Source organism: Zonotrichia albicollis, chromosome 3 (assembly GCF_047830755.1).
Source record: "Zonotrichia albicollis isolate bZonAlb1 chromosome 3, bZonAlb1.hap1, whole genome shotgun sequence".
In the NCBI taxonomy this organism is placed as follows: domain Eukaryota; kingdom Metazoa; phylum Chordata; class Aves; order Passeriformes; family Passerellidae; genus Zonotrichia; species Zonotrichia albicollis.
This window is the reverse complement of record NC_133821.1, coordinates 75,715,496-75,728,334: the sequence shown is the minus strand read 5'-3', so window position 1 is coordinate 75,728,334 and position 12,839 is coordinate 75,715,496. Positions and strand designations below refer to the sequence as shown.

Here is a 12,839-nt window from a genome sequence, read left to right as displayed (position 1 = left end):
CAATGTTATGTGACAATTGCAAGTTTCTTCCAGGCACTAAAGGCAAGAGTTTTAAGTGATGGTTATCAATTACACAAGTATAACAATGTGAACAGGATACCAAGGGTGCCTACTTTATTTGTTCTTCCATTCATTTTTTCCTTACTTCATTCACTCACTTTAATATTTTGCTCCAACACAAGAACGACAGCTTAATGAAATTACTCTCATCAGTTTGAATCAAAAAGATCCTTTGATAAAAGGGACCAAAACTCAGGGTTTCCCCTTATTCTGCCATCTCCCTTGAACTGGCCACTAGCAAACCTGAGCAGCCCACTGAACAAATGGAACAAGTAAATATCCATCTTTTTGCTCTGTTTGCCCTCAAAAAGATGGTCTTCCTCAATTCACTACATAGTCTTGATCTGACATCATCACAAATATTTTGAGGCAGTTACTTGTATCATTCAGAGGTTGGTCCTCAAATGGTTAAAATGCACACTGATGGAGTCCTCAGAGGAGGTAGCACAGAGTAGGAGTTCTCCAGCCAGCTCAGGGTTTTGTTCTTTCTGTTCTTTCTTTCTTGCTCAAATTGCTCCACAGCAAGTGTGCTGGGTCTGCAGCAGCAGTGCAGTAGCAGTAAGGAAGAAAAGTTTTCCTTTTCCCCGCTGTTTTCATGCAAGGTGCTCCAGATGGCCAAGGGCTGTGTTTTTATGAAGCTGTGAGTGAAATTTCACAGGAGGATGGTTGAGGTTGGAAGAGACCTGTGTGGAAGGAGTTCTGAAGGTCACCTGGTCCAGCTGTGCTGCTCAAGCAGGGCCACCCAGAGCCTGCTGCCCAGGAACATCAATGTGCACAGACAACTTTGGAATATCTCCAAGGACAAGGACTCCCCAGTCTCAATGGGCAATCACTGCAAATCACTGCAGTACCCAGTCATCCTTACAGTAAAAATGTGTTTCCTGATGTTCAAAGGGAACCTCTTGGGTTTCAGTTTCTGCTTGATGTTTAATACAAATGTTATATTTTGGCATTAGGACATGGACAGGGCAGGGTCATAAGTGACAAGATGTATCTTCAGACACGGCAACAAGAGATTTATCAAGGGTCTTGTCTTGTTGTCAGTTGTTTGATTTTGAATGAAGCAAGCAATAAACTTGTAATAATAGCAACAAGGACAACTAATAGCTAGTGAACTACATGTAATGCAGGCTATGAAGGGATTAGCACAAGGAACAAAGTATGATGAGAATCCAAACTGACAACTTTGTGTACTGAAGTTTTAGAAACAAGCCATGATTTTATGCACAGAATTATGGAGTTCCAGGCTTTACACAGTCTTGATTAAACACAAAAAGCCTAAGGAGTTAATTTGCATTACTCTAATGTCCTTTGCCAGAGACCCTATGCTCCTCTTCATGCATAGGCAATTCCACATTCCACTGCCCATTAGTTTGATGTATTCATGGATACAAGCAGAATAAATTAAATTAAACTAAACACTACTGGTTTGGAGTGTCTCTTATATTCTTTAAACATATATAAAATATAATGAGTATTCAATGGAAATTAGTGTTGCATATTATGGCTGCCCCATGTTTAAACAGTAAAGTGCTTCTTTTAATCCTTATACTAGGATTGAAATCAACACAGGAATTTCCAGATTTTCTGATTACAGATACTGGAAAAAAGTAGAACGATCTCAAGTACAAAGACAGTGCCAACAGTTCCTCTGTTAGATCTACAGCATGGATCACTTATGAATAAGCCACTGAATCACAAAACTCTCTCAGTGAGTTTCTTCTAGCACCAGCAGCTACAGAATATTTCTATCTCACTTGTATAGATATATGGGACATAAATCAATTGTTTTAGCTGTTTCAGTCCTCAGGTTTCAGTGGATGCTCAGATTACAAATAAATTTGTTTTGGTCAATTTCATTAAAAACAATGGGATTGAGAACGTGCCATTTGGGTAAGCAAATTTACAAATTTAAATTTACAAATTTACAGCTTGGATTTGCAACCATGTGAACAGATGAGCCTGATCCCATGACAGGTGAGTTTGGAAGCACCAACAGTTGCATTGATGCATTATTTTTCAAGGGGAGGAACAGGTTAAAATTTAGCATACTCTGCAGGTTCCTTTCTCCACAACACCCCTGATAAACCATCTAGATGGCTTTTTATATAAGTAATGTAACAATAAAAATTTTCCTCTATACAGCAGGACAAAAAGATGATGGTTTCCTAACTCAGTGCTTTCTTTCTAATTACTGAGATTTCTCTGACAGACAATAATCATTGAATTGTCTGATGAATAATGGACAGGATCAAAATAAGCCTGAATAAAGTGCTTGTATATTTTCCTCAAATTAAATATAAGAGATGTGAACTCTTGTAGTTCTTTGCATGTAAGCCAAACAGGAGGCTTCAAGAGAGAAGAACTGATTTAAGAAGCTCCTTTTATGTTGTAAGTTAAATCATCAGGCAGACTAATTCAATTCCTTTCTGTTTACCGTAAGACTATTTCTCTTACTGGACAAATCATAAAACTAAATTGACTAAAATATGACAATTTCCAATTCTTAAAGACTCAGAAACAAGTCCTCTGACTGAGCAGCAGGGTTGCCAGCACATCAAATTTATGAGCAATTCAATTGCTTCTAAGAATTTCTTGCAGTTAAAACTTTTTTACTTTTTTTGAGCTGAACCTCAAAACCATTCCTGTAATTAAACACCCAAAAATTGTACTCTCTAAAGATTAACACTATTTTGAATGCAGAACATATTTGAAGGAAACAATGGTTGGAAGTATTAGTAAAGACTTCAAGTATGTGTATTAGCACGTGGACATTGCTTTCCATGCCCCCACTTGAAAAAAGAGAAAAAAAAAACAAGGCATGACAACCATGTAAACTCTCTCCATTTTTAACAATGGCTCTCTCAATTTTTAACTACATGACTGTAGTGCTTTATTTTATTCTTTAACCCAACACTACACATTGCCATTTCTAGAGAAAAGGCCTTTCAGGCTTCACTAAATTATTTCTATATTTAATAGCATGTAGATTAAAACATTAGAGTACCTTAAGTGCAATTTCAAGCAGAACTAGATAGAAAAAAAGTCTTCAAAGTATGATTTAGAAAAAGGGCATCTTAGTCACCAGCTTCACTCACTCATTAATTCTGTTACCAACTGTCACAGTCTATCAAGAAAAAAAATATGGCTGAGTAAGTCCTCCTCGTTATCTCAGTAAATCTTTACTTTTGACCTTGGGTCAGTTAATAATCATATTAACTTAAGACAGACCCTTCAAGGAAATTAGAAAAGCTGATGGCATTTAACACTGAACTAATTCTGCTCAGGCATGCTGAGAACCACCACTGTGGTTTCCTGCAGCAGTGTGGCAATGATGGCCCAAAGCATTACAGCAGTTGTAAATCTTGCCTGGAATCAGGAAGATTATTTATTCTTCCCACTAGAATATAAATGGAAATAAAAGCAGCTCTGGAAAGAAAAGGCTGAGCACAGACTGAAGCATGTTTGTAAGAGATACCCTGCAAGCAGCAAATGCTGATGAGAAGGTTTCAGTTATTCACTAGTTTTGCATGATAAAAGGAAAAAGATTGAAATTGTCTGTATACTATGAATAGCGTTTTTAAGAGCAAGTTGGGGAAAAGAGCATCCTTTAAGAAAAATGGCATTCTAAGCTGCTGACTTTGTTCTGCAGCTGTTAGTTTGAAGAAAACAACAAAAAAAGAGTTTTTAAAGTACAATGGAAGGGAGTGAAATTCACAGCATATCCTTTTCCCATGATGATCCTTAGGATCTATTGGACTGTAAAATCATCTAGTCATGCTTGCAAAAATTAAGGACAACTTGGCCCCCAAGGGACAACAAAACTTTAAAGCAGTAACAGGACCGAACCAGCTCCCAAAAACAACTAGTATGGTTACTTTGCTTAGCCTGCAAAAGCAGATGATTGCCTAAAGACTGAGGGAAAGAAACAGGACATATCTAGTTCTTCAGATGAACGAGTTACAGAGTGTTTTGGATAGTTCAATGGATTTGAAAAATCAGAAACAACAGAACTGGTCCTTTATGCCAGAAAGAAGACAGCTCTTTGTTAATTGAAGGTTGACTCCACTCCAGCAACTCTGCTGCTGGAGTGATCTTCCTTGTTTGCTTTAGAGTTATGTCAGTTTACATAAGACTTGGATGTTAAAACAAGCTCTTGAGCCTTCATGTAGCATAGGAGACAAGTCTCCTCATCCTGTACTGTTTTAATTAGCTACTATTTGAAGGAGTTCGTCAGGGTTGGGTGGGTTAATGTCAGCAATTAAAGGTGTTGAGTAAAGAATATCAGAGCTTAAAACACAAAACAAAATCCAAATTCTTCAGAATATTTTACCATCTCCCGACCTCTCTTGTATCTTTTGCTTTACTAGGAAATTAAACAGCCAGAGGGCTGACCAGCTAACACCTATGGGGGGTATAGAAGCTTGTATACGAGGTGACAAAAGCCTTGCAATGTCAACAGTGAGCTAAGAAACTGAATCTGCTGTTTAACTACATCCTAAATTATTTTTTTTCTTGAGGAAACCAAGCAAGATTTTTCTGAGACACTGGCACTACATACCTCCTTTTCAGCTTTCAAATCTTCATGTTCATCCTCTTCTCAGTTTCTGGCTTAAGAAAAGTTTGCAGTTTGCCCAATTCTGTGCACTTAGCCCTGGGCAAAATGAACCCTTACATTTACTGATTGGAGGAAAACAAAAATTTGTTTTTCAAATGTTTCATGACAGCTCTGTTTAGGGGCAATCACCTGCCAAAACCACAAACCCCATTGGCATCTATCATGCTGGAAGTGACACAGGATTTTTAATGTGCACATCTTTTCCAAATTCCTTCTCAATCATTTGCACACAGGGTGCAAACACAGTCTGAGTATGGCAGAGGCAAGCTTTTGGCACAGATATACAGCAACTGGACTCATTTATCAACCAAAACATTTACCAACATTATTCAACTGTTGCATTTTTACAAATGCAAACAAAGCATGTGGCTTCCTACAGTTTTTGAAAGGTGTGGGAGAAAGCTCCCTACTCATCCTACAAATCTTTCAGATTTCTGTTGCCTGAAAATAAAAAAAAAAGATCCTGCAAAAAAAAAAATAAATCCACAGGACAATTAGCCCTTACTTTAATTGATCCCAAGAGTTGGTGCTAACTTAAAGCAAACGAACCTTGTTTGTACCTGTCTCATGTTTGATCTGCTGAGCAAGATGTGCTGCAAGTGCAAAGGAGACTTTTAAAAGAATATCTTTTTCTCCTGCTGCAAGGATGCCATTATCTCTACCTATTGCTAGAGGTATGAAGAGCATGCAAGAGCAGCAATGATGTCTGTCTGTTTCTGATTTCAGGCATTCAATCTTCACAATGATCTTCAGTTAGCTTGAAGCAGCAGAATTGGTGGGGGGCACAAAGCGGTGTTTTGAAATGAATTTCTAATCTGATCCTTTAAAGAGCTAATTGGATAGGAAGCTTCCCAAATTGCATTATACATTTCTGTTCACTCAAATTTTATTTATAATATTAAGAATATGCCTACATATTTTTTAGAAGATGTAATTTAAATTTTTGGAAAGAGATATGAAGATAGAAAGATTCTTTGCTAAAGTCAGCTTTGGGAATCTGATGGAATGTCTTCAGAGCTGCCAACAGAATCAAAAATGTGGTAATCTTCTACTGGATGGTTTATGCTTTAAGCCAATAAGAGAAGAATATTATCACCTACTTAACTCCCAACTTAATGAAAAATAACCTCAGACTCAGTTTACTGAGACAAAGCACAAAGTGGAACCTCCCATACACTAGTTATACATTGTGAAATATTTAGATGAAGAAAAGAATAGTTACTCCACACACAGAGTATAATAATATTTTCATGTGTACTTTTTCTTTTGGTAAAAAATCAGTACAATGATTCAATAACATCTATTATTATCACCTAATTGAACGTTTATACCACATCCACAGAGAGAATATACTTCCCAAATATTTCACATAGCTCAGAATTTAAGCAGCATAAATTCATGCTGATCTATTCCCACTGTCAGCACTGAGATTTTTTTTGATTGCTTTCATTGGCAGAAAGAATTAAAATTCTTCACTGTACTATTATACATAAGCATTGTTATTTAGGTATGACTAGTGTATTTGCAACAATTTAAATGCTGCTTGCAAATGGCTCCACCAAACCCTGTATCTAACCATATGTTGTACATTTTCTATTAAATCTGCACAGCAACTCCACCACCTCCTCAGGCAGCATGTTTTTACCCTCCTTTTACTCTTCTTTATTATGCAATTGCATTTTGTGCTGCTAAGTGACAGAACTGGAAACTGAGATAAATAAAAGAGAGAAATATCTTGGAAACAACTTCTTTGCAGGTGCCTGGTGATTCTGGACAGGCTGCTAATAGCATGTAATTTCTTCTGTACAGTATATCAGCCCACATGCAAAGAATTCTTCTTTAGAGTCTATCTAGAGCTGCTGCTCAAAGGGAAAGCACTCACACTACTATTTCTGACAGACATTCTCTTTCCAACTGTTCTGTAGAACCAGAATGAAGTGAAACTGTAGGAGCAAGTTGAAAGCCAAAGCCTCAGAAGAAACAAACAGTCCCTCTCAGCTGCTTGAATTCTACTTAATAACATAGCTCATGAGCTTGTGTCAAATATACCAGCTGTTACAATCACAATCCAGTATTTCTTAGGTCTCATTATAATCCATTCTCCTTCCTAGCAATTTACCATCAGCCTACAGTCGTGTGGAGGTGAGCAGGGATTTTAGTTAAAATTAATGTAATGAGCAGTGAACTTTTTTCTTACTTCCAAAGTCAACATATGAATGCAAAAACATGTCAAATAGGTTTACCATGGAACAAAGCAAATATTTTGTTTGGAGAAAACTCCCCAACCAACACTATTCTGCTAGGCAAATGGGAAACCACTAAAAGTGAAAAACATAAGTTATGTACAGGTTGGAATTCTAAACGGATATTTCTCAGATCAAAATCAGAGCTCTGATTCCTGGTTTCATAGCAGGCTTGGTTACAGCAGCTGCAGCAGGCTGTCACCACAGCTCCTCAGTCCCCTGCTGTGGGTATTCACACTGATAGACAAACAGAATGATGGCAGACAAACAAAAGCAAAACATACCCACTGCTGGACTCCAGCAGACAGCAATTCACTGAATTAAGGCAAATTACCACTATTCCCACTTCACATTAGCCCAGTGGCCTGAGGGCCCTCATTCTGAGGCACAGAACCCTTTGGTGATGGCAGCTGATGCTGTGCCTGGTGGTGGTGCCTGATTGCAGCACAGGGGCACAGTCTCCATCAGGTACTCAGACCCCAGAAGCAGTTCCCTGCCAATGTACACGTGGGTGGTATCAGCAACCCCACAGCAGAGTGGGAAGAGAAGGAAAACCTAGCAGCAGCATCTTAATTAAGTGCAAGACTGGAAATCCACAACTCTGTTACCATTCTTCCAATTTTCTTCAGAATTAAGTGTGGGGGCAGCTTGAGCAGCACAGTGGCACAGAGCAGCTGGGTAAGTAGCACTGGGAGAGAGTGGACAGAAGTGCTAGGAATGAGAAAACTTTTGGAGTAAAGGGAACCTATTTGAGAGAGATGGGTTTCATCAACAGTGACAGCGTAATTGCACTGCAGGAGCTTAAGAGACACAAATAGAAGACTGAAGGGCAGTCTGCTTGCAATGGCAGAGCAGTCTACATAAAAGAAAATCTTAGGAGCCAAGGTTATCTCCAGAATGTGAATCCATAGGGATTCTGCAGTTCATTTTTGATGCAGGTAGCACAGAAAGTGAACAGCATTAGATTTATTAAAGGTGGAGAAGAGGCTGAAATAGTAATGGAGATTACAGACTGTGATTGTGGGAAACAGAGGAGATTTTAAATCCTTCTCTGTCCCTGAGTAGGATGTTAAATGCTACATCAGAGCTGATATAAACCTTGATTTTATACAGTGTAATGACAGCTTTCTGCAGAAATTCAGAGTCTATAGGAGAAAAAGTAGCTCTTAACTTAGTTTGACATATTACTGTCAACAGGGGTCACATGCCCCAATTCAACACATTCTTTTAAAAAAAGGTTCACTTTGGCAATGTTTGAGTTTAGAAAGAGAATCAAGATGACCAGCTGAAATGAATTTAGAAAGAAACAGCCATAAGGTTAAATTGCTTGGAGATGATTTGGAGAACAAAAGGTGAGGTTCAGAGTCCAAAAATTCTCAAATCAAAAGGTTCAGATGACTTTTACCTTCTTTTGGTTTGACTGTAAAGAAAGTCGCTAAAAGTAAAACCATATTGAGTCCAAGTAAGGAATAGAGAAACAGACAAGTTAAATGAGAACCCTTAAGTCAGGCTAAATGTAATTTTTGAAGAACAAGTATTTAAAGTTAAAAAAGAAAAAAAGAGAAATATGATGCCTGCTAGAGAGCCAGGAGATAGCACATGTCTGTTTAAAAGAACACAGTGCATGAACCAAAGCCTTGCTAAAAAGATAAACTTGCCCCTGTGTTTAGTCTTGAGGAGCATAGGCATGTCCCCATGCAAGAAGATTCTTCAAAGAATAAGCCTAATGGACTGTTGCAATATTGAGACTGGACTAGCAGATTTCTTGAGGTCACTTCCAAGTCGAATGGCTCCAGAAATCATTGAAATACCAAGTTAAAAAATCATAAATCTATAAAAATGAAAGTGAGCATAAAGATCATTTCAGAGCTCTACAGGAACTAAAACATGACACCACTGAAACACTGATGTATTGCTTAAAAGTGGCAGCAGATGGATGGTAGGTGGGAAACAGGACCCAAATCTGAAAACAGGGCTGTAGAAAGCTACAGGCAATTGAAGTCTTCTAGTCTGTACCACACAGGGAATTCTACTGCCAGTCTGTGGAGGTGATTAAGGAGGAGTTAAGTGGCATTCACAGAGAAGTGATCAAGCTGATACAGTATGCCTGGAGTTTTAAACAGCATTAGAAATCAAGCTTCCAGGACATAAAAGGGAAAGTCCTCTTGTTAACTAGTGTCAAGTTAAGTGAGAGGAAGCAGGAGATAAAACACTGGGTCAGTGCTCACACTTGGTGAGCTCAGATCCCCAAGGCACATACACTGGAACTCAATCACAATTTGCAGAAAAGGCCAATACCTTTGTATAGGTGACAAAAACTTAATTCTCCTACCATTCAAGACTGCTAAATGATAGATTTTCTTTTTTGTATTCATGGAATTTAAATATTCTCTCTGAAGAGACACCTCTACAAGAGAGGCAGAGACAGAGAAAATAGCTACAGCTAAATTCTGCAGAATGTCTCAGCACTGTATGAAGTCAGCAATCTTCTGTGGTCAGCCTGGCAAAGGCACTTGGAGATCAATAGCATCTGCATCATTATTTCATGCCTGCTCCTTGTTAGCAAGATAGCTTGACAATCGCTGAGGGATGGTGGTTTACAGTGAGCAATGATTAGGTCTGTCTGAAGTCAGACAGGAAGCCAACATCATCAAGTGAGGTTGAACAGTGGCACTGTAACTCCAGCTCTAAATGCGGATATAAACTAATTAAGTATGTCATGACTTTTTTCCCATTTTTTTAACCTCTAATTAATAGCTGGTAGAGAGTAACAGATGAGACTCCAAGTCCAACTTATCAAAGAACAGCTTGGATTTTTTCCTTTTTTTATTGTTTGGGAGTTTTTGGAGTTAATTTGTTTGTTCTGATTTATTTTTGTTATTTCTTCCCCCTGATCAGAATTCATTAGTCTTCTTTCAAACAGGTTATCCTGCCACAGTAAAGAAAGTACAAATCTGTTACATTTCTGCTTCATGCCATGGAGAAGAATGGCAATATGAGCATATTATACAGGAAGAACAGCTGCTGCATCCAAAATATTTTCATTCTGGTGGAAAAAAAAAAAGCTACTTATCCCATTCAGAAAACAGAAAAGCTTCAAAGGAATCTGGGAAATTACCAGCTGAATCTGAAACTCATGGACTTCTTATTCACTTCAGAGCATTTTGGATTAACTTTTTTGCTGCTCACACAAACAGCAAATTAAAAGTTCCTTCTATTTCTGCCTATGCAATGTATTCCCTGACTGAGGAGCCAACCTTCAAGTAAAACTTGATTATTACTGAGTTTTAGCAGTGCCTTTTAGAGCCAGTTATGAGTAAATCAGAAGACCTAGAGAATGTACCAACCCCCCTGCACTAAGAGCAGGGCCATACATTTGGCATGACTTTCAGCACCAGTACCACAGCTATTCCCAGCAGTGAAAACTACAGCGCTCACAAGTAATGTTTGAAATCTCCATGAATTCAAGAAAAATCTTAGTTGCTGTTAGAGGGTTCAGTGCTGTCCTCCAAAAGTTAACAAATTATCTCTGTATATGACTACATTTGGAAGTGTAAATACCTGGGTCTGCAGAACAGAGGATCTTGCTGCATGCAATACTCCTGACCCTTGGTATACCAGAATTTAACATCAAACTAGCAAGTACAGCAAGGCAGTTGTAAAACAAATTTCTCCCTTACACTTTATTTTTCGTTTTATAACAAAAAAATACTTAAATGAGGAATCTTCCAAGATTCTAAGACATCTTTTGTACTTAATCAAGGTTTAATTTGAACAAAATGATCAAGAAAGTTTGAAAAAAAAAATCTCTCCCAGTCCTGTGGGATAAATCTACCATATTACAGTTTCCTAAAGATACTTTCATATAAACAAAAAAATTTTCAATACTAGCAGTGCTTTTAAGCAGCCAGGCTTATTTTTAATAATCCTTTACAGCAAGTGACTTATGGAAAAAATAATAAGAAAAGCATTCACATGCAGTATATTATTAGGGACTCAAAAGCCCAAAAGAAACAAAAAAAAAAAAAAAACAAAACAAAAACCACCCCAAAAAAAGAGAGCAGCATTTAAATAGTTAGTCAGCTTAAAATCAAGTTTTCTCATACTTGTAGCTATTTTACAAATGAAGTGGATATTTGACTGAAATTCATTTCGACTTGGGTTTAGACAGATACCACAGTGGAAAAAAAAAGCATATGAAATTTTTAGCACTTTAAGGTATTTAATATGAATTCTAGTAAGGTAGAAATTGTAGGAAACTAAACAGAAAGCATCTCATGGCTCTATTTGCAAGTGAGAAGCACATATAGTTATTAAGGGGTAAAGTATTCAATTTGTTCATTTTTAGAATGATTCACATTGGTGACTTTATCTAAATGAACTATTATGTGAGTAGGATGTTTTAGGAACTACTCAGTATGATAGCATATTCTTTAATTGTGATTAGTTAGACTTACAAATGATTATGGAACATACAATGTGTTGCAGCTTTGGATCATTACCCATGGAAATGTAATTCAGAAGCACAAACAATAATTATTTCCATCACTCCTTCTACCGAAACATAGCTTTCTTTAATTAGAATACTGGTAAGTGAGCACAGCAAATATAAGATTTTAACTGAAGAAGTTTAATCCTTCAATCAGTGTGCATACAGATTGTGGTAACTTTTTAGGAACACCCACTAATGTAATGGACCAACAGATTACTAAAGATATATTTTCTATGGTGGCAGCCAGCCTCTGGGGCCCTCAGGCCTTTCCACACCTCTCAGCAGCAGCAGGGAAGAAGAAACTCTCATAATACAGGAGAACCTCACCCTGCTGCATCCCATTCTTTACATTGGCAGAGGTTGGCTATTACCACAGCATCTTGGGATTTGGGAGACAAATCATGAAGTTTTCCCAAATCTGATGAAGGCAGAGCATGCTGAATTGCACTCTCTAAGCCACCAGAACAACTATTTAGGGACATCATTCTGTCTTGGAGAGCAGATATCTAAAAGAGAGTGTGAGAACCAGTGGCAAGCATGGACGATGCCCTTCCTGACCTGCAAGAGCTTGGCATCCTCCTTAATAATACACCTCCTCTCTGTATGTAAGAGGCAATTTTACTTTCATTACTGAGTCCATCAGTTTTAGAATGGGCACTAGCATCCTTTATCACTGATGTTCCACTGTAAAGAGTTCCATTTAGTTATCTGCTGTGTGAAACACTTTCTTTTGCTTCAGATGTCTCCTCGTTTCATTTGTGCAAGAGTTTTACTGGAACACGAGTGCTGCCTTCAATCTAGCTGGAGAAGGGGTGGTAAAACTGCCTCTCTGAGGATGAAGGAATGGTTGAGAAGCAATGACTTGGTGCTATTTAGGAGAAACTATACACACTGAATGAAAGTGAGACTACACACTAACAGACACAGGACATAAACCATCAATATACATATGAAATCACCTGCACTGATGACAAAGGATTAAGGCATTTCTTGGCAGACAAACTGCCACTTGATGTAAAGGCCCATGAGCATTCATCTACCAGCTCATCGGCCAAGAAATGAGCTTCTGTCAGGACTGGTTAATTAAAGTGTACCAATAGGTTATGCTAGAAAAGCCCACACCTGTTTCCCAAGTAAATCTCCAGTGAAAAGAGAAGAAACATAAGTGAAATAATATCTAGCAAAGATCCAGACACCAGCTCCCAAGCACATCTCAATTTTTTTCATTACTGTTAAGTGTCTGACTGCATTTTTTTCTCCTGCAAAATTACAAGACTATTCAATAAAACCTGCGCATTTTAAGACAGGAATGTCTTTCCCATACCATCTACACTCAGCACAGGTCCACGTGATATAAGCAGGTAAGTCTAGTTAAGACATAAAAGTGTCAGAGAAACACTGTCTCCTTATAACTGCTTTGTCAGGC

At 38.0% G+C, this 12,839-nt stretch overlaps 1 protein-coding gene across 2 annotated transcripts in view; it reads right to left on the bottom strand.

The window, feature by feature from the left end:
* Nucleotides 1-12,839, bottom strand: part of MAN1A1 (mannosidase alpha class 1A member 1) — a 137,050-nt gene that overhangs the window by 69,056 nt on the left and 55,155 nt on the right. The window lies entirely within an intron of this gene.